The sequence below is a fragment of the Etheostoma spectabile genome, unplaced genomic scaffold (assembly GCF_008692095.1).
Source record: "Etheostoma spectabile isolate EspeVRDwgs_2016 unplaced genomic scaffold, UIUC_Espe_1.0 scaffold00004567, whole genome shotgun sequence".
NCBI lineage: Eukaryota > Metazoa > Chordata > Actinopteri > Perciformes > Percidae > Etheostoma > Etheostoma spectabile.
This window is the reverse complement of record NW_022603169.1, coordinates 1-26,645: the sequence shown is the minus strand read 5'-3', so window position 1 is coordinate 26,645 and position 26,645 is coordinate 1. Positions and strand designations below refer to the sequence as shown.

Genomic DNA, 26,645 nt, shown 5'->3' with positions numbered 1-26,645 from the left:
AGCCACAGCACCTCCATGAGCAGGTGGTAATGTTAAGTCTTAAATTGTCTTTTACCTTGAATAAGCTAAACATACAGCATACTGACTGGCAGATTTGGAGTAAAGTGTTACAAAAGTAATGCAAATAAGTAATGTATTCTTTTTTGCTTTAACACAGTGATATAACGCATTACTAATTACATTTTCAGTAATATCTACTTGTTAAACAACAAGACAACACAAAATTAAACTAGAGCCAGTGAAGCTCGGTCCACTACTGACTGGCAGTATTGGGAGTAACGGGTTTAGCTCGCCTAGGCTTGGCGGATCAATCCTATCCAGCGTCTGCAGAAGAGATATGAGTACACTGGCAGGTCTTCTCCCTTCAGCAGTGAGAACGCCCGCACACTCCTTCCCATTGGTGCTGATCATCCACATCCCACCCCATAGAGCCAGTGAAGCTCGGTCCACCAGATGGACCACTCACCATTCGAACCAGACTGGGGGGGGAACGTTTCAGGGCCCAGACGGATCGTGCAGCAACAGCTACGGCCGCAACAGTACCTTTTGACGTCCATGTTCCTTCCAACATGGACGCTCTTCCAGATTGTTGAGAATCTCCTTGCAGCTGAATGTGCTGCCATACAAAATGAGAAAGTGGTAACCAGGTCAAGACAAGACCGGAGGCAGTTAGTCTGCTTGAAGAGAAGACTACGCGTGTGGAGGTGGGACAGAATACTTCGCTATGCTGTAACAGTTTTAACTAACTCGTCCGGCAAGGGAAAAGTACAACGCATATAAATTAAGTAATGGGTGGATCTCTGATATCTATCGGCTAAATTTAAACATATAGTTCAGATTTTTTTGTTCTGCAGCTCCAACCTTTTTCCCAATATTCCCTTCATATGAGTCAGAGCCAGCAGCACTAAGGAAGAGAAGCCTCTCCTACGGCGAGTAGTGGCGACCAACGGGGAAACTTTGGTTTCCCAGTCAGTTCCAGTAGTACAGGTGACAAAGTGGTGGATAAAACGAGGACTGTGTGTCGGCAGTTGGTACGTGAGTGGAAATACATCCAACGTGCTAACGCATATCCACGCCATCACCCAGACATGCCAATCACTGGAAACGACAAAAAAAAAACTGTCCAACGTCTCCTCCCTACAGTGGTTAACAGGCTTTAGATCCAAATACAAATAGGGCCAAAAAATCACTGAATCAATCAGGATTTCCACATCACCTTCAATGCCCATATCCACTCGTAGAGTAACCTGGCCTCAAGTATTTGCTGTATGTACTCAAACCTCGTTCCAACGTGCCATCCCGTCCACCGGGACTTCAGCGGACCGTTCCACCCCTTTAATACATGTCAATCAAGCTGAGCTTGTAAAGGCCATACAGTCTATGATTAGTTAAGTGGAAACACCTGTGGAGTGGAACATGGATGTGTAGAGATGGGCTTTCAAACATTGCACCTTTTTGACATGTCAAAATAGGAAAAGCAAAGGTAGAAATAAGAGGGTTATGGCTTAACTCAGTTACATTTTTACACAGGACATAAGGCATGACAAAGTCAAGAAAGTAGATGTAAACCTTTCAAGTAACCTTGTTCACCATGGACTAAACATACTTAAAGACTGACTATAACTTCGGTTAATTAGAAAGCTTACCATGTTTTATCACCTTCATCATGTTAGTTTTCCATATATCTGCTACTATCATATTCCCTTCCTAATTGCACCATAAAGAAGCAAAGAACACATCATCAATGAAGAGGCACCTATGAAGTGAATCATTACTCTCTGTCAGCTTCACGCTCAGAAAGGAATTCACGATCATCATCTTGGTCAGCGAGACCAAACACTTTAGAAACACATTCCTCAAGTCAGAAACTCTAGAAATGATCCCTGAAAGTATAGTCTTGGTTAGACTGAGGGGGGAAACTGCATCTCATTCACTGCAGGTGATTGTCACTCAGGGTTCAGAGGGACAGAAGCTAATCGTTACGTGCTCCAGATGACTCTGAGGTGAGAAAATCTATTAGATCTTTAAGAAGACCGACACGTAGATTTGAATTAGATTTTCAGTCACTGTCTCAATACTTCAAATGTGCGGGGCTTTAACCGGTGTATGTTATTAAGCTTGCAATTGATATGGGTTGATCAAAAATGTTATATTTATTGCTGATTAGAAAACTATTTACATGACAGCATCGAGCTTCAGATCAATGGTGTTGTCATGGTAACAAACAAACTATATACAGAACGTTTTGCAACAATGAATACAACACATGCGGTTGCAATTATGAAGTAAAATGTAATGACCAAGAGTTTTATACTCAGTATAACTTTCTTTTTTTAACTTTTTTTTGTGATCAGTGTGATTTTTTTTTTTTGGTTCTTTTTTATTTTTTTTATTTCCACACCAGGTGGTGTGTGTGTGTGTGTGTGTGTGTGTGTGTGTGTGTGTGTGTGTGTGTGTTGTGAGGCTCTCTATAGGTGTCTGACGGGCCGGTCGGGGTTAGAGTAAAGAGTGGAAATAACAAAGTCATAAAAGTCGTCGTAGTATAGTATGTCGTGACAAGTCCAGATTTTATAGTTCTTGTTGTAAACAAGAAGAATCTAAAGTGCCCTGGAGAATGCGGGCATCGATCCCACTACCTGTAACTTGCTAAGCAGGCGCTCTACCATTTGAACCATTTGAAAAAGTAAAAGAAATCATAAACAGTCATAGTATAGTATTTCAAAAAATTCATAAAAGTCATAGTATAGTATGTCAAAAAATTCATAAAAAGTAAAAAAAAACACTCGGCCATGACAACCTGAAAACAGTGTTTTACCTATTTGGACCAATTTCATAAACTTTTCAATTGGTTAGTAGTAGTTACCAGACACGGGCAAAAGTGCAAATCGTAGTGCACTGCCTGTGTCTGTGGATCCAAGTGGAGGCAGCTTGATTGATTGATATGCTCCCTATTTGTACCATAACAATTCACTTCAATTTTATTTATAGTACCAATTCGTAACAAGAGTTATCTCGAGACACTTTATAGATAGAGTAGGTCTAGACCACATTCCAGAATTACAAGGACCCAACAGTTCTAGTAGTTTCCTCCAGAGCAAGCAACAGCGCGACAGTGGCGAGGAAAAAACTTCCTTTTAGGCAGAAACCTCGGTCAGACCCAGGCTCTGGTAGGCGGTGTCTGACGGGTTGGGGTTAGAGTAAAGAATGGAAATAACAAAAATAGAAAAAATGGTAGTTTGTAGCAGTTCTTTTTAGTAGGGCACCGCAGAGTGTAGCAGATGATAACATGGAGCGGGACCATGGCGACAGCTGCTACCATGATTTTGGAGCCTCCCTGATCGAGGAACATGCTGGGGAAAAAGAACATAAAGACTCCGGGGAGTGACTCCCCAGAGCTAGGTTAGTAAACAGCATTTCTGGGACATGGATGCACATAAATGAAAAGATAGAAAGCTAGAGGAGAGAGGAGCTCAGTGTATCAAGGAAGTCCCCAGCTGTCTAAAACTATTACAGCATAATTAAGAGAGACAGGGTAAAGAGAGGAGCCTGGTCGGGCTAGAATCTCCCCAACCGGATCGGGCTGTGTTCAGGAGTTATTACGCTGCGAAAGCGAGCCAGAACCAGAGACGGACAACATGTGTCCCAACCATAGATTGTGGTCCCAAAAGTTGACATCAGCGCGGACAGCAGTGTGCAAACTGATTATCAGTGCAACAAGTTACCAGTTGCCTGATTTTCCAGAGCACTAAAGTGACATATAATGTTGTCTTGTACCATAACAATACATGTGGCTGAAAACAGTCTATGCCAGTGGAGTGGAATGCTGGCTTAAATAGGTGTAGGTGGGCTGCCAATTTTGGGAATCACTGTTTAGACTTCCACCGATGACATTCATCAAGTGTGCAGGTGATGACGGATGGCCTCGCGCCCTCTCACCCATCTCACCCCAGACACAAACTATTCCAGCTTCTCTCCTCTGGTAGGCGCTACAGAGCACTGTACGCCAAAACCAACAGACTCAAGAACAGTTTCTTCCCACAAGCCATCACTCTGATGAGATCTTTGCACCGCTCTTCTATGGCTTCTGAATGAGAGTAAGTTTGTTGTTTGTTTGTGAGAAGTACTCAAGGGGGTGCTGTGGCTTAGTTGGTTAAAGTGCCTGTCTAGTAAACAGGAGATCCAGGGTTCAATCCCTGTAGCACCTTGTTGTTGCAGTCATTACCTCTGTTTGTGTCATGTCTACCAAATCCCCATGCTACTCATCAAGCCCTGGTAGCAAATGAAAAAGGCATGTTACATTTACACAGAAACACTACATCAACACAGACTTAAGATAACACATGAAATTCAGAGCAATGCAGTTTAAGCTAGTTCATACATCAGGTTTTGTGGTTCTGTTATAGAAACTACATCCTGTTATATCGCGTGATCATACATGAATTTTCGAGATCCTGTGGGTCCTTGTGACTTCAGTGGCCCGTCAGGTGGGTGTTGACGGACTGCGGATCACAGAGCAGACACGAAGCGGAGTGGATCCACAGTTGGTGGAAGTCAGGGGTAAGGCCTCCTGCACACTGCCTGTGTGGTGTGAGCATGGCATTTCTGTTGCGTGGCATTTTCTTGGTCTTTGCACACCAGTAACATTTCTGACATGGCGATGTTGCTGCTAGCTTGTTTGTACACATGTGTGTTTCTCATTGACATGTGATTCAATAACTTGTAATTATTAATCTGGACTGGTTCAGAAATTACTCAGATCATCTAAAGGGGGTGGATTAACTACCCACATTACACTGGAATACCCACAAGATTTGAATGATCCTTTGGAAATGAAGTGCTTGGGAATCCCCATCAGTCATTCAGAACTGCCCAAGGTACTTGTGAGATAGGCTCTATCTTTGTCTGGTTGATGGTACTAACTGTAATGGAGTCTGTCAGGCCTCGGGGTTCTCCGCTGTAAAAACAGAAACCCACAGAAACAAACAGAAAATCACAGTGATTTCCAACTACAGAATAAATAATAATTCAGTGAGATATAGGGGAGGATGACATTTTGAGAAATTACAGTTCATTGGTGGTGCAGATCCCTACCAGTTGGCTCCCTCTTCTTAGATCCATGATGACACAGTGATTCTTCTTTCAGTTGTATATCGCGATATAGTCAACTAATATCAAATAATCAATGTATAATTTTCATTCCAGCAGCACTGAAGACGTTAAAATCACGCGGTCAGTGCCCAAAGTGCCAGTGCTAGTGTTTGCTTGGCAGTTTCTTTTAATAATATCCCCAGTATTCTTGTTACCACTGCTGTCGTATTGTTTGTTTTGCCGCGCGTATGTCCTGTGTTTTCTTTTTTTGCATGCAAATAGCGCTGTGCCACACCAACTCATGATTGGCTGCAGCTGTTGAGTACGGGATATTTAAAGAAGCAAGATGGCGGAGGTCAGGGGGGAAGAGGCAGGCATTCCTCATCCTCCTCGCCTCCAACCGCCAGCCTCACGTTGTCTTATTAATTGATGTTGGTTCAGTACTTTTCAGTTCCTATGTGTAAGGGTGGACCTCTAGAAGTGTTTGGGTTTTTCTGTTTTTCTCAGTTTATCGGCACGGCGCCACAGCAAGAAGGCGTTGTAGGCAGACACGTCGAGGATGTTGTGGAACACGTTGAGGGGCCAGCGCGCCGTCTTCCTGCGGCAGCTGTACGTGCCCACAAGCTTGTTCCCTGTGTGTGTGTCCAAACAAGAACATGGAACATGGAACGAGATGGAAGAAAAAATGTAAAAACTACACCACACACAAAGACAATTGTACGGCAATGGTAAACAAAAAAACAAAAAAAATAACAACAAAGCAATACAACACCTTGAAAGGGCACCAGCTGCTCGTCCACCGTCATGTCGGCGCCCGGGTTGTAGAGGCGAGCAAACTGCCTGTCCACGTGTCCCACACCTCTCGTACGGCCTCATTGGGACCGGTACACGCCTCCAGCTGAAGAGGAAGTGATGCAGCGGCGCCTAGAAGCTGAGGAGACAGGCTTAATTGCGGGTGGTGGAACATGTCTATGTCTGTGGATCCTCATGGAGGCAGCTTGATTGATTGTTATGCTCCCTTATTTGTGCAGTATTACCAAGATCTAATTTTTTATCAAACCGGGTTGGGTAAGTAACCTTTCTGGTACTTCTTGACAAACAAAGCAAGTAAGGTTACTCAAAGAAAGTTACTGGCTGGGAATCAAGCAAGTTGGTTGGTTCTCTTAACGTTTAGGGAACGTTATAACCAGGAGGGAACGTTCCCTAAACGTTAGTTTTTGGTTTGGTTCGAACTAACCTTTAGAGAACCAAATACTACGTTCCCTAACGTTCTCTAAACGTTCCGTGTTAGTGGGGGACTTATCGCTGTCAAAAGGTATGGTGTTATGTTTGACAATGATACTCAATACAGGAAACATGACAATGCATAACATTTTTTTTATTCTTTAAGTTTGTCTTTTTGTCGTTAATGGCCACAAGTGAACAGTTCCTTTCTGCCTTTGACGACATATTTCGGCTTTTTTTTCCAGCCCTGAACATGACCAGCAGAGCAGAGTGGCGCAGCGGGAGCGTGCTGGCCCATAACCCAGAGGTCGATGGATCGAACCATCCTCTGCTAATTGCCATGCTTCATATCAGCACTAAATATGTTTCCAGTCTGTTGATATTTAACAAAGCATCTGTTGCTGCTAGTGTCTGAAGTGAAATGTCTCTGCCGGCTGAAGAGTAAACTTAATAGTTTGTGAAGTCATTTCATCCATAAAAGTAGAAACTACAGTGCTCATACCTGCTGTAACACCCATTAAAACTGGCGCATAAAACAATATAACATTACACTACAGTTAATAAATACTGTAAATAGAAACATGTATGTTTAAAGTGCTTGTTGTGCTGTCTACCAGTCAGATTACCACAGGAGGTAATATCTGTTGCAGCTCTTTTAAAGACTCTCTACCATAATACCTGCTGGAGATGCCAGGTCCTCATACATGTAAAGCATGAGCTCTACCACTGAGCTACATCCCCTGAGATTTTCAGTTTTTTTACTTTTTTCTGAGATAGACTTAGACTTATCTTTATTAATCCTTTGGGAAGACTCCCGCAAGGAAATTGAAAATATCACTGAATAAAAGAAGAAACCTGGGTAAAACGTGTAATGTTAATGTGTAAAGGGCTTCAAATCTGTAAATGCAACTGCGGTGGCTGGAAATCAAACCTGGGCAAAATGCTTGCACTGCCATGACATAATGCATAGTCAAAAAGTAACATATCTGTTGCCTTTCTGCTGGACAATACAACGTTTACTGCAAATCTTGTAACACAGACTGAAATAAATGCTAAGAAATACATTGCTGGAGACGGGTGGCTTCCAGTAGTTATGAGATAACACAATAATGTTATTGAAGGCACACCTGCAGTTTGGTATATGAGTCATTGATGAATCAATGGTTTGCTACCACCCTTAAAGAGTGCCTTTTGTTGTCTCAGTCTCAGAAAAAACTACAGAATCAGTGTTCAACCACCTGTCATTTTCTTTTCACCATCAGTTGTGTTTTTTTTGTTTTTTAACACACCTGCCCCCACGTGAGAGTTGAACTCACAACCCTCAGATTATGAGACTGACGCGCTGCCTACTGTGCCAACAAAGCTATGAAAGCATCAACAATGGTTAGGAAGATTTCTGAAATACTAACATTTGGTCTTTAATCTCAATAAAAAACAATGTTTCTGGAAACCTATGTACTCACACAAAGGCTAAGATCGACCCTAGATGCTTTGTCGTGACCCCTTGAAAAGGCCAGGACAAAAGACCGTGTGCAAAGGTTGAAGGAAACGCGAGAGAATGACCACAACAAAATAAATGATAATTCAATGATGGTGGTAGTCAGTTTAGTCAGTGGTGAATGTGTATGCATGGATGAGTGTGAGGTATGGTGTCAGTGATTTATGCTGGACAGTGTAAAACTAACAAAGGTGAGCGGGAGAGGTGCTGGACTGAGAGACCTCTAGGGCAATCACAGATGCACAACCAATAATAAAACACTACTGAGTGAATGCGTTCAGAAAATGAAGAACATTGTTCAGAAAGCTTAATGAAGCATTTGACCATAACTATTAACCACTTGAACCTGGTAAAAGGTATGAGGTAGTCCTGCATAGCTAGCTAGTGATTTATCTACTGAAACTCTGTCTCCCCCACCTCTTTTTTTTATCCTTGTTACGTCTCGCCAAGAAATATTATGCTTTTGGGTCATCCGTCCATCTCTACATCCAAAATTCTTTATTAATCCCCAAAGGGAAAATCTGGAAAGAATGATCTTCGAGCCAGATTTGAACCAGCGACTTAAGGATTCTGCTTTATGCTTCTACAGTCCTCCACTCTACCAACTGAGCTATCGAAGGGAGATAATATATGTACTGCACATCCCATTCTTGTGAATGTGATAACACCGGACCCCCTGGAGGGAATTTCTTCAGATTTTGCAAACACTATCACATGAACTCGCAGATCAATTGACGAGTATCCCACCCAGAAAACAGATTTAGACTGGAACGAGCCTGGAACGTTCATTCAGATGATAAGGGAAAAAGCAAGTCAAGAACAGGTTTAAAGGACTTGCCACAGACAGTGAACACAGCAGTAGATATGTCTACTGTGTACAAACACATGGTAACTTTACATGTTGACAAAGAAGATGCTCACAAATCTCTGTACTTGCCATTGAGTTCCTTGCTCACATTCATGCTCTCTTAAATACAAAGAATTGCTAAGTTCTTTTTCCCAATATCATGTCTCAGACATTTGTTCCAGATGAAAACACTAGTTGTCAGAAGTGGGATTTGAACCCACGCCTCCATTGGAAACTGCAACCTGAACACAGTGCTTTGGGCCGCTCGGCCATCCTGACTGACCCAACAGACATCCAGTAGGACCTGTCTCAAAAATTATAAATATGTAACTTAACATGTCATGATATAGTAGGTTCTCAGTCATCCATGTCATAGTTAACAAGGAAGGTTTCTCAACTGTCAGCCCAAATATATGGAGACATGGAGACATGGAAGAAAGTCACCAGGGTGGCAATGTGCTTGACAATGGCAATACATTGCGCGGATGTGAAGGCAATGTGCAATACAGGCCAAATCCTATGGTGGGAATCAGATCTACCAATGTTTCTGTCCACAATGTCAACCTGAATCCAGAAATGTCCCTGCCAGATGGGAATAGACTGACAATTGGGTCATCATTGTGCAGTTGTCTTCAAAATGTCCAACTGAGTCCACAAATACACCTGCCAGGTGGGAAATAAACTGATGACTGTTCATGGTCTAAATTTGTCAAATATTGCTGTACAATGTCCACATTGAGTCCAGATGTGCCCGTTTGGTTCCTGATCCATGCTATTACCCCAAAAGATCACAACTAGGCAAGGACAACTGGACTTTGTAAAAGGTTCTCTGCAGAAGTTTTGTCTCTCATCCAAGAGACTTCTTTAGTTGTTTTTTTACACAGAAAGGGTTGGACACAGAGCCCACTCCCCCACCCATATCTGACAGTTGAAAGCTGTGGGGAAAGGGGGGTTCCAAAGCTAATAGACCATTCAACAAGCAATTCTGATGCACTATACTGGCCCATTCAGGATGAGCACTGTATACTCTGACTGCAGCACACAAGTTCAATTTTAGTGATACCAATTTTTATGGTGATTACAAGACTGAATGCAAAGTGTGTATCCCCCATGTAACTCAAAGCCTATCACCTCCAGTCAATACTGTCAAATCTGGAACTCCTTCAAGTTACATGACGACCAGGTGAGTCCTCAACATGCCCCCACCAACATACTGTTTACAGTCTAAATGGTCAAGGACATTACACCTGTAAGCTTACTTTAAACTACTTGTGGAAAGTTGATAGGTTGATCTTTTTCACCTGTGCTGTGGCTTAAAATCAGGTTCCACTGAGATTTGAACTCAGAGTCAGTGTGCTAACCATTACACCATGAACCTTCAAAAGTCTTACAACAGTTTGCTAGGCAGTTTCTTTCATTATATCAACATGTGTGATATTAAAGGCACACAACAATCACAACGATTAAAATATCACGCCCCAACATATTCTCGGTTTACTATTTACTATTCACTATTTACAACATGGCCAGACGTAATCCGGCTAAGAAGCAGCACTTTTCAGGGGTGGAGATTGAAACCCTCACATCTCAGTTTAATTTGCAGTAAAGTATACACCTACATGTAAAGTGTACCTATATTTAAATAAACACACGGTAGCAAAGTTTATGCAGTGTTTTTTAATTTTACTCGTGTTTTTTTCGTGAGTCAGTGTAAATATTAGTGCAAATCAGTATTACACTATATTTCAGGTTGTTGTGGCCGAGTGGTTAAGGCGATGGACTTGAAATCCATTGGGGTCTCCCCTCGCAGGTTCGAATCCTGCCAACAACGAGAGGCGCTCTTTAATTGTGGTCACACATCTCATTATGACAAACGGCAGATGTGCCTTCATGGATAACACTATAATATCAAATAGTTACTGGAAGCCACTGATGCATCTCTGAGTATCTATTTTCATTGTCAATGCCCAGATGTGTTGCAGTTGATATGGCTTTGGTTCCCAGCCAGTAACTTTCGTTACTTGCTTTATTCGTCAAGAAGTAACCAGAAAGGTTACTCTCCCAACCCGGTTTGATAAAACATTAGATCACTGTTATATCGCACAAATAAGGGAACATAACAATCAATCAAGCTGCCTCCATGAGGATCCACAGACATAGACATGTTCCACCCCCGCAATTAAGCCTGTCTCCTCAGCTTCTAGACGCCGCTGCATCACCTCGCATCTGCGTTTGTGACAGTTTCTCACAGTTAGCAAAGCTCACATAAAGCAAATGCTTGTGGCTTAAAGATCGAGCTCCCTGGAGTGATCCAACTCTGGGATTTATCCTTCTACAGAAGACCATAGAGGCAGCTTCTCCAATTTCTGAGTAACAGGAAAATAGCCTGATAAGCATACATGTGCAGCACGACCTCAAAAGGCCATAAAGCAAATGCTTGTGGCTTAAAGATCAAGTTGGCGCTCATAAAACATCAGCCAGGCGCAGTCTCTGTGGCGCAATAGGTCAGCGCAGTCGGCTATTAACTGAAAGGATGGTGGTTCAAGTCCACTCAAAGACGATTGTTGCTTAAATAACCTGGAGTTAGACAACTCTAGGATCTAAGAGCTCAAAGATAACCCAAGTGGCCTTTCATCAGAAGGTACAGTTCTGCAAGCCATGTACATATTCATCTTTGCAGTCATTGGTATGCAGGTCACTTTATGTAATACAAGCAAATACATAAGGCCCCACCCAACAGTTTAGTGATAGGTGGCGTGCAACTGTATGTAAATGATCAAGCTTGTTCCTGTGACCAAGAAACCACCAGCAAAATGACTGATACATCATCAGTTCCAGAACTTTCTTGGATGCCAAGTATTTGAATTCAAAGTCAGATTTCAATTGACATGTAAGAAAAATGCAATGCACGTCCAGCTTCTACATTTCAGCATGAGTCAGCTTCCCCAATTTCTGAGTAACAGGAAAATAGCCTGATAAGCATACATGTGCAGCTCAACCTCAAAAAGCCATAAAGCAAATGTTTGTGGCTTAAAGATCGAGCTCCCATTCATAAAACATCAGACATATGCAGTCTCTGTGGTGCAATAGGTCAGATAACCCAAGTGGCCTTATGTCTATCAGAAGATACAGTTCTGCAAACCATGTACATATTAATCTTTACAGTCATCAGAGATGGGAAGTAACGAAGTACAAATACTTCGTTAACAAAATAACAAAGTACAAACACTTCATTACTGTACTCAAGTAGATTTATCGGATATTTTTACTTTACTCTTTTATTTTTTTGGCGACTTTTTACTTTTACTCCTTACATTTTACCACAATATCGGTACTTTCTACTCCCTACATTTTACAAATTGGCTTGTTACTTTAGTTTGTGCTAAAGGTTGTCTATCAGGTGTGATTTGCAGTCCATGTGGAGAATAGCGCGGACACGCGCCTCACACCACGAGCAGGCGCGCACGGCACACGGAGACAAAGTGAGAGAAAGAAAAAGAGACTAGCTGTCTGGAGGATAACAGTTGAGATCGTGTGCGTCTTTGAGAACTGTAAGTCATATAACTGATGTTGTCAGTTCATGTAAGCCTGTGTTGTATTGGTCTGTAGTTCTGGTACATTTAAAAGTTAGCTTGTTTACGTTCTTCTACTGTTGGCTAGGTTACACCCGGCTGTTGATTCGATATAATGGCGATGTTGAACGTCCTTGCTCTTTAAGATAATGTAATTAGTAGTTGGTTTATTGTTTTATTTACTAGCATATATGATTCCTATACATTGTGTATGGTAGCCTTTACAGTGTTGTTTATTTCATTTATTACCACACACACATTCATAGCAGAGCTGCCCCCCCCATGTTTATACTGATGATTGATTGTAATAAATCAACAGAGAGAAGTTGTCTCCGTCTGTGTTTTAACAGACACACCTGGGCCGAAGTTGGAAACCACAATCAGCTTTAAATCCAGTTCTAATCTAGTCCTCACTAAATTTCAAATAATTTCCCTGGAGTTACCATTACAAAATTTAATCTAATTAAATTGGAACATACACAGACTTCTCACAAAATCACACTTGAATTCATATCTTGCTACTCAGAATCTTATTAACCTGGAGTCCCAGTCTCTGTCAATATAAATAGGCTATATGTTTATATATGTTTTAGGCCTATTGGCAGACGGCCATTTAAAATGTAGGCAATGGCATATAAAGAATAAAGAGTCTTTTCTCCATGTCCACTGTAGTTTCTCAGTGTTCTCTCTAGTAACATGAGTCTGGTCCAGGGAGCTTTGTCATTCATAAGGCTACTTTTACTTTTATATTTTAAGTATATTGCTAAGCCTGTACAGATGGAGGAGAGATGAAATGTGTCAGTAATATAGGAGATTGTTGGCTGGAAGTATGGAGATACTAATATGCATGACTTAAAAGGAGAAAACTAAAAATATTCTATGGTCATTTAAGTATGTGTTTTCCAATAAAAAGATTGACTTGAGAATAATTACTTGGTCTATACTGTAAGTGATGCTCAGAGGCCCCACATGACCCTCACCTTGTTCGCAATAGGTCAGCGCAGTTGGCTGTTAACCGAAAGGATGGTGGTTCAAGTCCACCCAGGGACGTTTGTTGCTTAAATAACCTGGAGTAAGCCAACTCTGGGATTTATCATTCTGCAGGAGATCATACAGCAGCCCAAAGATAACCCAAGTGGCCTTACCTTTATCTGAAAGTACAGTTCTGAAAACCATGTACTGTACATATTAATCTTTACGGTCATTGGTATGCAGATCACTTGATGTAATACAAGCAAATACATAAGGCCAGACAGAGACAAAAAGTGAGAGAAAAGAAAAAGAGACTAGCTGTCTAAAGGACAACCAGTTGAGATTTTGTGCGTCTTTGAGAACTGTAAGTCATATAACTTATGTTGTCAGCTCATTTAAACTAATGAGGAAGAATTTGACAAATCAGAAACAAGTCCAGGAACTTAGTCTTTCAAATTTTACACCTGTATGTGTCAAGTCGTGACCATTCCCTGGCTGGGAATCGAACCCGGGCCAGGGCGGGTCTAATTTAAAGCAAAATGGTACTCTTTAAAACGTTAAACTAATGAGGAAGAATTTGACAAATCAACCAAAAACTTGCTCTTTTAAATCTGTATCTGTCAAGTCCTGACCATTCCCTGACCGGGAATTGAACCCCGGCCGCGGCGGTGAGGGCGCCAAATTCTAGCCATTAGACCATCAGGGAGTTACATCTATCAAATTTAATTTAACATATTGTTGGTTATACTGTTTTAGGCAAGAAATGGCGCATGGTTAGATATTTAGAAGGCAGTGGTGCAAAATGCAAAACTGCCTGTTTCGATTTAATTACATGGTAATAATACAAAAACAGAGGTGTAGTGATTACTTGGAAATGCTTCCGGTAGTTTCTGAAATAAAAACCCTGAATCAGTGGTGGAAAATGCAAAACTGCCTGTTTCAATTTTATTACATGGTAATATTAGAATAACAGAGGTGCAGAGATTACCTGGAAATACTTACCATGAAATATGTCTTGTCCTTCACGTACGTAACGCTGTGCAATCTGACCAGCAGCTAAACACCTTCCACCATCAAGCATTGGCGACCGGGATCCTTGTAACACGTTTATTTGAGTAACAAAGGGTGAAACTGGGAGAAAACACAATGACCAGTTACTTAGATAGTAATGAGTCACAGATATTAAACAAAGATAATTGTAAAAACAATATAACTGCACAACAGGCTAGCAAAAATGTAAGATGAAATAAAGAAACACGTAATGTATTGTTATACAGTGTACGTAGTATAACCTATGTTGGGTATCTAAATAAACTAAGATATACTTACATGTGGCATTACCCAAGATAAAAGTGGCAAACTAGCTTACTGAAGTATACCGTCAGTTAGGGCTGAACAATATTGTGTTTTAGCATTGACATCGCGTGTGCGCATGCGCGAAAGTCACATTGCAGGACGTTAGGATGTTGACGTTAATACTTTTTGCTGCTTGATAGAAAAGTAACCTTTCACCGTTTCTCCTTTACATGATTATTACCATCCGACCATTCCCTTTAAGACAGGTAGCCATGTGGGCAACGTGTGGATGTGACGTTATTGTTATGGGAAGTGAGGCTCTTTGTGTGTAGAAAAGTACGGAGGCAGCAGCTGCCGCTGATACAGTGATGTCATAGTTTTCATGGGTAGTCAGGGACGCTACAGTAGTCAGTGTTTTATGTTCTCTACAAATACAAACTAAATCCCCTGATTAATGCAACATAATCACAACGTCTCCCGGCCATTTCCCACCGCAGAAAGCTGCTATCAGCCAAGCTAAAGCTAATATAGTTAGCTTAAAGAAACCAGCAGAAAGCTGCTACCAGCCAAGCTAAAGCTAATATAGTTAGCCCAAAGAAAAAAGCAGAAAGTTGCTACCAAACAGGCTAAAGCTAATACAGTCAGCCCAAAGAAACAAGCAGAAAGCTACTACCAGCCAGGCTAAAGCTAATACAGTTAGCCCCAAAAAACAAGCAGAAAGCTGCTACTAGCCAGGCTAAAGCTAATATAGTTAGCTTAAAGAAACCAGCAGAAAGCTGCTACCAGCCGGTCTAAAGCTAATATAGTTAGCTTCAAGAAACAAGCAGAAAGCTGCTACCAGCCAGGCTAAAGCTAATATAGTTAGCCTAAAGAACCAAGCACAAAGCTGCTACCAGCCGGTCTAAAGCTAATATAGTTATCCTAAAGAAACAAGCGGTCCGTCTGTCCCAACTAACGTTTTGGTTCGGAGCCGCGACACTGGAAACGTAACACTAATCTACTATAGATGGCTGTGTCTGATCAACGTCATTTCCACTGACTGAACTGTTCTTGGATACACGGTTTGTTTCTAGTGCACATGACGTGCAGGTCTGATCAATTTGTCAAACTATCGAGCTGACCCCGCTAGTCAACCACAACCTTAATTTAGAGGAAGCAACATGCAGTCACTGTCATTCACGTTAGCCTGGATTGATTATTATATGAATACAATGGTGTCATGCTAGTCAACCAGAGTATTTCTACCTGATGTCCTTCTCCAAAATCACTTCAGAAGAGTAATGTTAGTCACAGCGCTTACTTGCTTTGGTGTTTGTAAAGCATTAAAGTCTATCCCCAGATGAGGGACAATTCTGTCCGGCTTAGTTATGTAGCATGAAAGCTAGCATAAGCTTACTAGCATCCAGCCCGCTTCTAAATACTGTAAATACCTTTAATTAGCTCAACACTTTTTAACAGTTAAACTGAAACACTGGCGCTGAGCTCCAGGTCCTGCAGACGCAGACTGTCCACCGTCAGTGGGGCTCGGCCAGCGGGGGAAACATCGCTAGAAAGCTCCGCTGCCGACCTCGACGTGATCTGATCTCCAGCGGGACACGGAAAGCTCCAGACCCTGTAGCAGCAGCGCAACCCCCCGGGAGCCCACCGCCAGTGTTGGTGGAATAGCAAGCTAGCGTTAGCAAACTAACCAACCAGCCCGCTAACAAAAAAATAAGTAATTTAAAAGGCACGCATTATACCCACTGATGGTGGTCCGTCCGTGGCTGCAAGACCTGGAGCTCACCCCATTGTTTGAGTTTGACTGTTAAAAGTGTTGAGATAATTAAAAGGTATTTATTTATAAGCGGGGTTAGTTTTCTAACGCTAGCTTGCTAATCCACCAACACTAGTGGTGAGCGGGTCTGAAGCTATCCATGTCCGTCTGCAGCTGCAGGACCTGGAGCTCACCGCCAGTGTTTCAGTTTGACTGTTAAAAAGTGTTGAGGTTACTGGTTGAACAATGCTAAAATGTTATTACTATTACCCTAACTTTAGTATTGACTTGACTGTTGAATTCAGTAAGTGCTACTTGTTTGGTAGGGGTGATCCGAGTATCCGGCTGAAACGAGTATCCGGTACGGATAAAGCACTTTTGCCGAGTACAAGTATAATACAAGTAATAGGAGTCAATATCCGTGCTCGGATTGAATAAGTCTCCACTGACTGTGTCTCTATTCTGTGATAGGCTAGTCAAAGTGCTAGTCACAGCGCCTCTCCCCTACACTATTCTGTGATAGGCTAGTCCCTTCCCTACACACACAGATTCCTTCTATTGTTGTGTCCCACCGGCCCTGCTCACACACACTCAGGACACGGAGAAGTGAACATCTCTCTTCTCAGGTCCGAGGGCTTTCTGTTAACATTTAGGGTTTCTTCAGCTTCAGGTTTGTTTTATACTTCGGTTCAAAGTTGTACCTAGCAACCAGGAGACTTCTGGTAACCGTGGGGTTTGTTCAGACATGGTGTTGGTAGAAAGGGACTCGGTTGCATCTCTGCTGTCTGAGTTTTTTTTTAAAGTTTTTTTTTTAAACTGCCTGCTGGCTCTAACCAGTTTTTTTGAGTGTCTGAAGCTTTCTTGCTGTGTTTTATAAAAAAAAAAGGCAGTTGCGGTATAAATAAATAATATTACAAATTAAGTACACACACAAACACATTCAACCCCCGCTCCCCTCTCTCTCTTTGTTTGCTCTCTCTCTCTCTCTCTCTGTATCTCTTACTCACTCATAGACACACACACACCACACAAACCTGTGAAAATAAAAAAGAATCCCCCCCCAAAAAAGGATTAAGAGTTAAAAAATTCGTAAAAGTCATATTACAGTATGACAAAATATTCATAAAATGTCATAAAAAGTCATAGTATAGTATGTTGAAGAATTCATAAAAGTCATAGTATAGTATGATGAAAAATAAATAAAAAGTCATGGTATAGTATGTAGAAATATTCATAAAAGTCATAGTCTAGTATGATGAAAAATTAATAAAAAGTCATAGTATAGTATGTAGAAATATTCTTAAGAAGTCGTAGTGTAGTATGTCCAGATTTATAGAATTTAAAGTCCTCTGGAGAATGCGGGCATTGATCCCGCTACCTCTCGCATGCTAAGCAAGCACTCTACCATTTGAGCTAATTCCCCTTTTCAGAAAGTGCCATGGTATAGAATGTCAAAAATACTTGAAAAGTCATGGTATAGCATGTCCATAGCCTCCATGCTATAGGCATATAGAAGCCAACAATGTGGTTACAGCTGTGTCATTTGGCCTGAAATGGGTGAAGTAAATAGAATCAATCACCTTGCTGAGATTGTTCCTTTCCAGCACTTTGGAGAAGAAAATCAACAAGTAATTGTGATCTTCATATTGATCAAAGTATTTGTCATTATCATTTTGGCCATAACCATGCTACTAAAAGAGATTTTATCAAACCAGGTTGGGCAAGTAACCTTTCAGCTAACTTCTTGTAAAAAAAGTAACTCAACTCAAATAAAGCTACTGCGATGGCTGGGAATGGACCCCAGGTCAACTGCTTGGAAGGTAGCTATGCTCACCACTATACCACCATCACTTGGCAATACAATGTTTACTTCAAATCTTGTAATACATCTGGGCATTGAGACTGAAAACGCTCTCTATCACTGAAAGTCCCTCCAGGGGGTCCTGTGTTATCACAATCACAAGAATAGGAAGTGTGTGTATGTGTCCTAGCTCCCTTCGATAGCTCAGTTGGTAGAGCGGAGGACTGTAGAGGCATAAAGCTGAAATCCTTAGGTCGCTGGTTCAAATCCGGCTCGAAGGAGAAGATTTTTCTCGTTCGTATCAGAGCGTAAGAATGATCGTACATTGATAAATGCAGCGGCTGGAAAGCTAAGAAGTGATAGTAGTATTTTGATGAATTTGCGTCACGTATGACACTCTCTTGCATGCTGTAGTACATGCTGTACTACAATTGTGTTGGCTCCTAATCTGGGTTAATTTAACATAAACTGGATTTTAAAGTACAGATTAGGGTTGGAACAGCACCCTGCTTGAGTTGAACCCAGGACCTCTCGCACCCAAAGCAAGAATCATACCCCTAGACCAACGAGCCACATAAAAACATTCTATCAGCAATTTTCCATCAAGTAAATGTGACCAGTCAGTGACTCAAAAGGCAATTGTTAAGTAGTTTGTTTGGCATGTAGTGTTTTTATGGCTCCACTGCCAGATTGAGCTTTCTGATTATATTGGACGAAAGACTACTTTAGAAGCAAAACATTTTACCAACATTAGAACTTGAATTTTTCGGTCAGAAGTGACAGCAGAAAAGCCTAGTTTTCACCAACTATTGGACGACAGACTACTTTTGCTATAATTGGAAATTGAATATTGGTAAAAAGGAAATGCAGCTTGAAAAAGGAAATGCAGCTTGGATTTGTCACTGACTTGAAAGACTATGGTCAGGTAGATTGTCATGGGGTCTTTTCACGGCTCCACTGAATGAGTCAGTTTCCTGATTTCATTTGATACAAAATATTTTTACCAAAACACAGACTTGATTTTGTCAGTAAAAAGTGATAGTAAAATCGTGATGAATTTACCACGCCGATGACACTCTTTTCCATCACACTCAATAAATAAACCAGATTATTTAATCCATGCAAAGTGATCTCATCAGCGACCTATTGGACCCAACGCGAGAATCATACCCACAGACCAACGCCATGAAACAGAGTTCTAGCAATTTTCCATCAAGGAAATTCAGCTAAAATCTGTCAGGGTCTTAAGTATTTGCTTGTATAACATCAAGGGACCTGCATCAGCAGAGGATGGTTTTGGTCCATCAACCTCTGGGTTATGAGCCATGCATGCTTCCGCTGCGCCACTCTGCTCTGCTGTCTATACTCAGGGGAAGGAAAATTCTGGGATTTACATTTTGAGGGACAGTGGCACCTAAGGTTCCAACAGCTTTCGGGTTGCAAAGTTAAACATTTGGTAGACCTTGCAACTATCATTTATGTGAGCTTCCTGCTTACCTCGAAGAATCTTGAAGCAGTCTACTGAAGCAATAATACCTTGTTAAAAAATGTTATCAACACCCTTCACTCTTTGCAATTTTTCTCTGACATTGTTTATTTTAGAATATTGTAACCAGCATTAAATGAGTAGTTTTAGGTCTGTGTGAATGTGGGCCGAGTATTTACCTCGGCTGAACTTGTGAACATCTTCTTTGGCATATTCCCAGTCTGATCAAATCCAGGTGCTGGAAAATCTGTGATTCACGTTTTGAGGGAATGGGATCTGCATGTGCTTTCTTACCAGAAAGTTTCTGGAAGTCCAAATGGCATCTTTAATGGCGGCCAGGGTGAGCCACTGATTTGCAAAGTTACATGCTGGTATCTGTTTCTTTGGCCTGACGGATGGACAGACGACCCAAAAGCATAATACTTCTTGCCAAGACATAACAGGAAACAAAAAAAAGAGGCGGGGGAGATAGAGTTAAGCCCTGAAAGAATAGAGAACTACAGACAAAAGTTATGAAATAGTACCAAGTGTTACCAGAAGAGTTGGAAAAAAACTAGAACTTTAAAGTACAAATCTTTCTTCAAGAACTCTTTATTGTGGTCACATTGGCCCTCATTTCTGAAACGTGCATACGACCTAAAACCGGCGTAGGACGGGCGTACGCCGATTCCTACGCAAAGTTTGGCAAAGTATGTGGAGTACATAGGTCTCCACATACGTTGTTTTTATTAAGATTGAAGACCAAATTTTACGAAATTTTCCCAACCATCGAGAGTGCTTTCGTAGCCTCGTTGGCGCAGTAGGCAGCGCGTCAGTCTCATAATCTGAAGGTCGTGAGTTCAACCCTCACACGGGCAGGTGTTTCAAAAACAAAAAAAACACAACTGATACTGGAAATACAGTGACTTTCAGGTGGTTGAATACTGGCACAAGCACATGAATGGAAGTTGTGATTCTGTGGTTTTTTTTCTGAGATTGAGACAAGGAAGGCATTCTTGCATTCTTTAAGAGGGTGGGGTGGCGTCTACCTCAACTGGTTGGGGGTGAGAGAAAGAGACAGACAGAGAGAGAAGAGACATGGAGAATTGTAGCAGAGGGTGTCGAGCAGGGACATGGAGGCAGCAGGTGACTCTAACCACCGATCTAAACTCCTTAACAGTAGGAGTAGGGCAGGTCACCACTACATCGTAATGATTTGTGATTATGCAACACGTTACCAGAGGCTTTCTCCCTCAGAAACACCAAGGCTAGACAAGTGGCCAATAGTTTACTTCAACATTTTTCCGGGTAGGGGTCCCCATAGAAATCTTAACCGATCAGAAAACTAACTCAACATTGAAGGAGATATACCCCTGTTAGGGATCCGGGGCATTAAAACAACACCCTACATAGTTTGTGGCTTCATAAACAATATTGTATTATCTCATAGGTACTGGAAGCCACCCGTCTCCACCAGTGCATTTCTCAATGCCCAGATGTGTTACAAGATTTGCAGTGAGTGTTGTATTGTCCAGCAGAGGGGCAACAGATGTGTTACTTTTCGACTAGATTTACACCATAGCAGTGCAAGCATTTTGCCAAGGCTCACTTTCCAGCCACCGCCATGTTTTGAAACCATATACAACATACTGTACAACATTAACATTACATGTTTTACCCAGTTTTCTTCTTTTATTCTTAGTATTTCAATTTCTTTGCGGTAAGTCATCCCAAAAGGATTAATAAAGATAAGTCTGAGTCTGTCTCAGAAAAAGTCAACAAATCTGAAAATCTTCAGGGTATGTAGCTCAGTGGTAGAGCTCCTGCTTTACATGTTACATGTTACCCCTAAGTGCAAGCAGCAGAGCAGAATAGCACAGCGGAAGCGTGCTGGCCCATAACCAGAGGTCAATGGATCAAAAACTATTCTCTATTAAATCCTATAGCAGAGGATGGTTCCTTGAACTTTCCCTGCAGTATAGCGACCCCTGCTGACCTATTACCTAAAACTACTCATCTCTTCCCCATTGACTCCTCCAAAATGACGCGTCTGCTTCTGAAGCATGAGTTTCTTGAATAAAGTAAGATTGAGTATGCTGAGATCGAGTATGGTCACGTGACTGCACAACGACGTTTGATTGGTGAAACACAGTCATGTGGTAGAGCCTTCAGCGGAAGACTCTCTCTCTATAGCTCTCTCTGGAGCTGCTGGACAAAGTGGATGGATGGTTGGAACCCTGGTCACTAGCTCATTGTAATCTTGCATGACAGGCAATCCTGTAGGAGGCGCTGTAGCTTAGTGGTTAAAGCACCTGTCTTGTAAACAGGAGATCCTGGGCCAAATCCCAGCAGTGCCTCATTATCAGTTAATGTTTATGTGATCTGCACTACAAAGAGTGTTATATTTGTTATTTGTTTTGCTATAGTGCTTAACAAGCATTATATAATTTTGCCCAATTGTGGCGTGTTGAGGGGCAATAAATATCTATAGTGAAATGGATTGGACCCATTTTTTAATGCTTTTAAACCTTGTTGTTGGGGCTGAACGTGGCCCAGGTGTACACCAGGACCCTGTGACATCACTGTTGGGTGGGGTTTCAGGTGCATGTGATGCTGACTGAGGGATATGCAACTGAAGGAAGAATCTTTATGCCTTTGCATTTTGGATGCTTTTCTGTTGTTTAGATATGGCTACATTCACATAAAGTATCAAAAGAGTACAATACTGCACTCTGTTCAGTTGCTTACACCAAGTTCCTCGTAGCTGCTAATCCAAGTTTATCTCCTGAGGAGATGATGACATACCAACAGAGGTAATCTCTGCAACAACAAGGTGCTGCTGGGATTTGAACCCAGGATCTCCTGTTTACTAGACAGGCACTTTAACCAACTAAGCCACAGCACCTCCACGAGTACCAACCGTGTTAAGTCTTAATTTATTTGGTGCAGAGACTACCTCTGTTTGCGTGTCATCATCATGTCAACCCAACTCCCGTTAAGATACCCTGGTAGCAATGAAAATGGCATGTTACATTTACACAGAAACACCAATAACATGCCCACAAGGTGTTCTATTTGCCTGATAACTAATGAAATTAATTAATAAATGCACTACTTTGGCTCCACTACAGTTCTGTGTCAGTCAACTGCTCCATTTCACTCACCACAGAGTGAACTTTAACCAACTAAGCCACAGCACCTCTGGGGATGAACACGTTTCAGTAAACAACTGAACAGAGTACAGTGGAGTATTGTGCACTTTGGATACTTTATGTGAATGTAGCCATGTTTAAACAACAGAAAATATCCAAGATGCAAAGGCATATAGGGAAGGATGATATTTTGAGAAATTACAGTTTATTGGCGGTTGACCTCAACTGAGGGTAATAGAGCGGTGGAAGGTGATTCTTCCTTCAGTTGCATATCCCGATATAGTCAATAATATCAAATAATTAATTTATTAATTTTCATTCCAGAAGCATCGAAGACGTTAAAATCACACAGTCAGCGCCCAAAGTGCCTTGGCCGGTAAAGTTCATGTTTATTTCACCTCTGACCTCAGTCAGCATCACACGCCTGAAACCTCACCCAACAATGATGTCACAGGGTACTGGTGTACACCTGGGCCATGTTCAGCCCCAACAAAACAAGGATTAAAAGCATTAAAAAATGGGTCCAATCTATTTCCTTTAGATATTTATTGCCCATCAACAGGCCACAATGGGCAAAATTAAATTATGGTTGTTAAGCACTTTAGCAAAAATAAATAACAAATATATACACTTTGTAGTGCAGATAACATAAATATTAACTGATAATGAGACACTTCTGGGATTTGGACCCAGGATCTTCATTAAGTGATAACTAGGCACTGCTGGGATTTGGATCCAGGATCTCCTGTTTACAAGACACGCGCTTTAACCACTAAGCTACAGCGCCTTCTACAGATAAGCCTGTCTTGCAAGAATACAATGAGCTAATGAACAGGGTTGCTTCCATCCATCCATCTTTGTCCAGCAGCTCCAGTAGGGGACCCTTACGAACTCGGCAAATGAAAACAGCTGAACGTGTCCTTGAGCGACGCCTCAGGACTTACTATTCATAGGCAGGCCTACCGAGAACAATCCAACCTCCATGCCATAAGTCCCCTCATCACAAAGGTCATTAACCACTCCCTCCGGTCAGGCCATGTTCCATCAACACTGAAAACAGCTGTTATCATGCCATTTCTCATGGAAAGCTTAAAACACAGTCCTAATTTAGTCCTCCTCAACAGTCAACATAGTGTTTGCTGTGTGGCGTGTCTGTTTTTATTTCTCCCATGTTAACAGTATTGACCAATACGGTAGGCATTCTAACCTCAGCTGACACGCTCACGCCATGCAGGCAGTGTGCAGGAGCCCTAAGCTTCCAAGGTAAGACTGAAATTCATGATAATAAAAACTTTATAATCTTCACACTAAAGTTGCAAAAACACCTCCAACAAAAGGCTTTTATTCGCTTTACATGGACACATGTAATGTTATGGTACAAAATAACTTCACATGTAACTTTAGTGATCTAAAAAATCAGGCAATAACTGAGTTGCACACGTTAAGTATCAGCAACCATGTGGTAACACTTCATACAGTGATAACCAGGCACTGCTGGGATTTGGACCCAGGATCTCCTGTTTACAAGACAGGCGCTTTAACCACTAAGCTACAGCGCCTCCTGCAACTAAGTCCGTCTTGCAAGAATACAATGAGCTAGTGAAAAGGGTTCTCTCCTTCAATCCATCTTTGTCCAGCAGCTCCAGCAGGGGACCTCAAACTGCCCTTTGCCGAGCCACATAAACCAGCTCCGACTGGGGGATCCCGAGGCGTTCCCAGGCCAGGTTGGCGATGTACTTTCTCCACCTAGTCCTGGGTCTTCCCCGAGGCCTCCTCCCAGCTGGACGTGCCTGGACCAGCTCTCTACGGAGCACCCCAGGAGGCATCCTTACCAGAGAACCCAACCACCTCAGTTGTTTACACCAAATACCTCCATAATGGCCATGCATCTGTGTTCATCCCCAGAGGTGCGTGGCTTAGTTGGTTAAAGTGCCTGTCTAGTCAGCAGAAGTGCCTGGGTTCAAATCCCAGCAAACCTTGTGTTACAGAGATTACCTGTACTTGTTTTAAGTTGCCTGCTAATCAGATGTTGTTGTGGGCGGGGCATTTAGTCTGACTCAGTGGTGAGTGAAATGGAGCAGTTGACTGACACAGAACTGTAGTGGAGCCAAAGTAGTGCGCATTTATTAATTAATTTCATTAGTTATCAGGCAAATAGAAACACTTGTGGGCATGTTATTGATGTTTTGTGTAAATGTAACAGGCAATTTTCATTTGCTACCAGGGTACTTTCACAGGGATTGGGTTGACATGATGATGACACGCCAAAAGAGGTAATCTCTCCAACAACAAGGTGCTGCTGAGATTTGAACCCAGGATCTCCTGTTTACTAGACAGGCACTTTAACAAAACTAAGCACAGCACCTCCATAAGTAGCTACCCTGTTAAGTCTTAATTTGTCTTTTACCTTGTATAAGCTAAACATACAGTACACTGACTGGCAGTATTGGGAGTAACGGGTTAGCTTTGCCTAGGCTTGGCGGATCAATCCTATCCAGTCAGTCGCAGAAGAGGTAGAGTACCTGGCAGGTCTCTCCCTTCAGCAGTTTGAGAACGCCAGCCCAATCCTTCCCATGGTACTGATCATCCACATCTCATCACCCTCATAGAGCTATTGAAGCTCGGTCCCAGGGGACCACTCACCATTTGAACCAGACTGGGGGAGATCATTTCAGGGCCAGCACGAGATCATGGAGCAACAACTATGGCTGCAACGTGCCTTCTCAAGTCCACTGTTCCTTCCAACATGGAGCTATCCAGATTGTTGAGAATCTCTAGCAGCTGGATGTGCTGCCATACAAAAATGAGAAAGTGGTGACTAGGTCAAGACAAGACCAGGAGGCAGTAAGGTGCTTGAAGAGAGAATACGCGTGTGGAGGTGGACAGAATACTCCACTATGCTGTAACAGTTCCCTAACTCACCCAGCAAGGGAAAGTACAACGCATAAAAATTAAGGTAATGGGTGGACCTCTGATATCTATCGGCTATAATTTAAACATACAAGTTCAGATTTTTTTGTTCTGCAAGCTCTCACCTTTTGCTTCTATATTTTCCTTCATATGAGTCCGAGCCAGCAGCACTAAGGAAGAGCAGCCTCTCCTACGGCGAGGAGGCGACCACGGGGAAACTTTGGTTTCCCAGTCAGTTTCAGTAGTACAGGTGAGAAAGTGGTGGATAAAACGAGGACTGGTGGTCGGCGTTGTGGGTACGTGAGTGGAAATACATCCAACATGCTAACGCATATCCAACGCCATCACCCAGACATGCCAATCACTGGAACGAGACACAAAAAAACTGGTCCAACGTCTCCCCTACAGTGGTTTAACAAGCCTTTAGATCCAAATACAAATAGGGGCCAAAAAATCACTGAATCAATCAGGATTAACACATCACCTTCAATGCCCTGTATCCACTCGTAGAGTAACCTGGCTTCAAGTATTTGCTGTATGTACTCAAACCACGTTACAACATGCCATCCCGTCCACCGGGACTTCAGCGGACCGTTCCACCCCTTTAATACATGTCAATCAAGCTGAGCCTGTAAAGGCACACAGTCTGATTAGTTAAGTGGAAACACCTGTGGGAGTGGAAACATGGATGTGTAGAGATGGGCTTTCAAACAATGCACCTTTTTGACTTGTCAAAGTAGAAAAAGCAAAGGTAGAAATAAAACTGAATTATGGCTTAACTCAGTTTACATTTGACACTGGACATAAGGCATTACAAAGTCAAGAAAGTAGATGTAAACCTTTCAAGAAACCTTGTCGACCATAGACAAACATTCTTCAAGACTGACTATAACGTTCTGTGATAGAAAAAGTAGATGTTTTATTACCTTCTACTCATGTTAGTTTTCCACATATCTGCTACTACCACTCTGATTATATTTCCTTCCTCATATCCTAAAGAAGAAAAGAATAATGATCAATGACAAAGAGCATATGAAGTGAATCATTACTCTCTCTCAAGTCAGAAA

At 42.0% G+C, this 26,645-nt stretch overlaps 7 non-coding genes across 7 annotated transcripts; 3 read left to right on the top strand and 4 right to left on the bottom strand.

Annotated features, from left to right (window-relative positions):
* Positions 1 to 1,690: 1,690 nt before the first annotated feature.
* On the bottom strand, positions 1,691 to 1,899 carry LOC116677195 (small nucleolar RNA U3). The gene has a single exon (XR_004328947.1). It is a non-coding gene; the product is annotated as a small nucleolar RNA U3 (small nucleolar RNA).
* Positions 1,900 to 10,406: 8,507 nt separating this feature from the next.
* Positions 10,407 to 10,488, top strand: trnas-uga (transfer RNA serine (anticodon UGA)). The gene has a single exon. It is a non-coding gene; the product is annotated as a tRNA-Ser (tRNA).
* Positions 10,489 to 18,244: 7,756 nt separating this feature from the next.
* Positions 18,245 to 18,332, top strand: trnay-gua (transfer RNA tyrosine (anticodon GUA)). The gene is given in 2 exon segments: positions 18,245 to 18,281; positions 18,297 to 18,332. It is a non-coding gene; the product is annotated as a tRNA-Tyr (tRNA).
* Positions 18,333 to 21,801: 3,469 nt separating this feature from the next.
* On the top strand, positions 21,802 to 21,873 carry trnat-ugu (transfer RNA threonine (anticodon UGU)). Its single transcript has one exon. It is a non-coding gene; the product is annotated as a tRNA-Thr (tRNA).
* Positions 21,874 to 22,347: 474 nt separating this feature from the next.
* Positions 22,348 to 22,421, bottom strand: trnat-agu (transfer RNA threonine (anticodon AGU)). The gene has a single exon. It is a non-coding gene; the product is annotated as a tRNA-Thr (tRNA).
* Positions 22,422 to 23,382: 961 nt separating this feature from the next.
* Positions 23,383 to 23,455, bottom strand: trnat-ugu (transfer RNA threonine (anticodon UGU)). The gene has a single exon. It is a non-coding gene; the product is annotated as a tRNA-Thr (tRNA).
* Positions 23,456 to 24,154: 699 nt separating this feature from the next.
* On the bottom strand, positions 24,155 to 24,227 carry trnat-ugu (transfer RNA threonine (anticodon UGU)). Its single transcript has one exon. It is a non-coding gene; the product is annotated as a tRNA-Thr (tRNA).
* Between the last annotated feature and the right edge of the window lie 2,418 nt (positions 24,228 to 26,645).